Source organism: Anopheles moucheti, assembly GCF_943734755.1.
Source record: "Anopheles moucheti chromosome X unlocalized genomic scaffold, idAnoMoucSN_F20_07 X_unloc_73, whole genome shotgun sequence".
NCBI classification, from domain to species: Eukaryota; Metazoa; Arthropoda; class Insecta; order Diptera; family Culicidae; genus Anopheles; species Anopheles moucheti.
Window position 1 is genome coordinate 1 of NW_026453585.1, and position 2,500 is coordinate 2,500.

The following is a 2,500-nucleotide window of genomic DNA, read 5'->3' on the forward strand; positions in this document are numbered from 1 at the left end:
ATCGGCTTTGCGGACGATATTGCGGTCCTGGCACAGGGGTGCACACCAGAGGAGGCGGCATCTGTAGCTGAACAGGCGGTGGACGCGATCGCGGCCTGGATGGAGGACCATCACCTGCAGCTCGCTCCGGAGAAGACCGAGGGCGTGATGATCTCCAGCCTGCGGAGAGGTGAACTGAGGGTGCCGTTCCGCGTCGGAGACACCATCATCCACAGTAAGCAGTCGATCCGGTACCTGGGGGTCCAGATCCACGACCACCTTTCGTGGAAGCCACACGTGGAGCTGTCGACGGCCAAAGCCCTCCGCGTGGTAGGCGTGGTCACCTCAGTCATGAGAAACCACAGTGGACCCCAGGTGGCCAAGCGTCGGTTGTTGGCGGCGGTGGCGGAGTCGATCGTCCGGTATGCTGCCCCCGTGTGGTCTGAGGCGACGGATCTGCAGTGGTGCCGACGGAAGCTGGCCCAGGTGCAGAAGCCCCTGGCACGTGGCGTCACCAGCTCGTTCGTGTCGGTGGCATACGAGACCGGAGTTGTGCTAGCAGGCCTTGTGCCGTTCAGGCTGCTGGTGCGAGAGGACGCAAGGTGCCATCGGAGGCTCCTAGCTGCTCCGGGTGCCAGCCGCAAGGACATCCGGCTGGAGGAGCGGCAGAGGACTCTGCAGGAGTGGCAGAGAGCATGGGACGAGGCGGCCGCAGCATCAACGGCCAGTCGGTACGTGGTTTGGGCCCACCGAGTGATCCCGGACCTGCACCAGTGGATGGGAAGGCGGCATGGAGAGGTGGATTTCCACCTCTCGCAGGTGTTAACCGGGCACGGTTTCTTCCGGGAATACCTCCATGTCTGCGGTTTTGCCCCATCAGCGGAGTGCCCACGGTGCCCGGGGTCTGTCGAGTCGGTGGCCCACGTGCTGTTCCGGTGCGAGGTGTTCCAGGACATCCGAGTGGAGCTGCTGGGGTACGGCACCAGCGACCCGGTCAACGAGGACAACATGGGCATGAAGTTGCTGGAGAGCCCCGAGCGGTGGAACAACATCCAGGAAGCTGCTCGCAGAATCACGAAGGTGTTACAGCAGCTCTGGCGCGAGGATGAGCTGCAGCTCAACCTTCGTGCACATCTCGAATCGCAACCGGCGATAACATCAGCAGACGACGCTGGTGCACAGGATGGCGAGCAGGTGTCTGTCGACGGGGTGGCGGACCTCTTCCGAGTCAACCGAGGTCGAGCCAGCCGAAACAGAAGAGGTCGTCGAAGGGCTGAAGAACGGGCGGAAGTGCGCCTTGCATCCGCACTGGCAGCAGCTGAACGTGATCGTGAGAGGATCATTCTGATGGCGGCGGTGCAGGCGGAGGAAGCAGGAGAAGCGCCACCACCCATCCCCACACGAGGACGCGGACTGCCTCCTTCTCCGAGTACCTTGAGAGCGCGACATGAGCGAAGACTCTACCTACAGCGGGTCTATCGTCAACGAGCGAGGGAAGGGACTCTACCACCAGTCCCACGAGGTAGAAGCCGGCGGAGTCGGACAGCCCCTTCGGAGGCGGACATCATCCGGCGGCGTGTGAGAAGACGAGAGATGGAGCGGCTACGCCGAACATCACGAAGGGAGCCGTCCAACCAGGGGGTGCGTGAGGTGCTATCTGCAGACTCCCTGGCATCTATCACGGAATCTACTACTTCCGGCCGATAAGCGAGGGGAATTTCGGGGGTGGAAAGTAAATAGAGGAACGGCATTATCGAATGCGATGGGAGACCCATACGATTAATGGAATTAATAAAGGCGATGCCACGTGCGCTTAATACTCCTGGTCCCAAGCCCCGCTAGGGAACGGGTCCAGGAGGGGGAGACAAGGGATAGATATAAGTTTAATTTTAAGCTTTTGTACAAATAAATCCCTTGAGTGTTAACAAAAAAAAAAAAAAACGAAGTGGAGCTTGCGGCTTAATTTGACTCAACACGGGAAAATTTACCAGGTCCGAACTTATCGAGGTAAGACAGATTGAGAGCTCTTTCTCAAATTTAAGGGTAGTGGTGCATGGCCGTTCTTAGTTCGTGGAATGATTTGTCTGGTTAATTCCGATAACGAACGCGACTCAAACAAGCTAACTAGAACGCTGTCAGCAGTGCACCTCCGGGCGCACCTGACGTCAAGGCCGGCGGCCCCTTCACGGGCGGTCGTCGGCCACGTTTGCCCTGCTTAGCGGGACAACTTGTGTTTAGCAAGGTGAGAATGAGCGATAACAGGTCCGTGATGCCCTTAGATGTTCTGGGCTGCACGCGTGCTACAATGTGAGCAGCAGCGTGTTCTCGCCAATTGGCGCCCCCATTCCGAGAGGAACGGGAAATCACCCAAATGCTCATTTAGTTGGGATTGGGGACTGCAACGGTCCCCATGAACCTGGAATTTCTAGTAAGTGCTAGTCATTAGCTAGCGCTGATTACGTCCCTGCCCTTTGTACACACCGCCCGTCGCTACTACCGATGGATTATTTAGTGAGGTCTC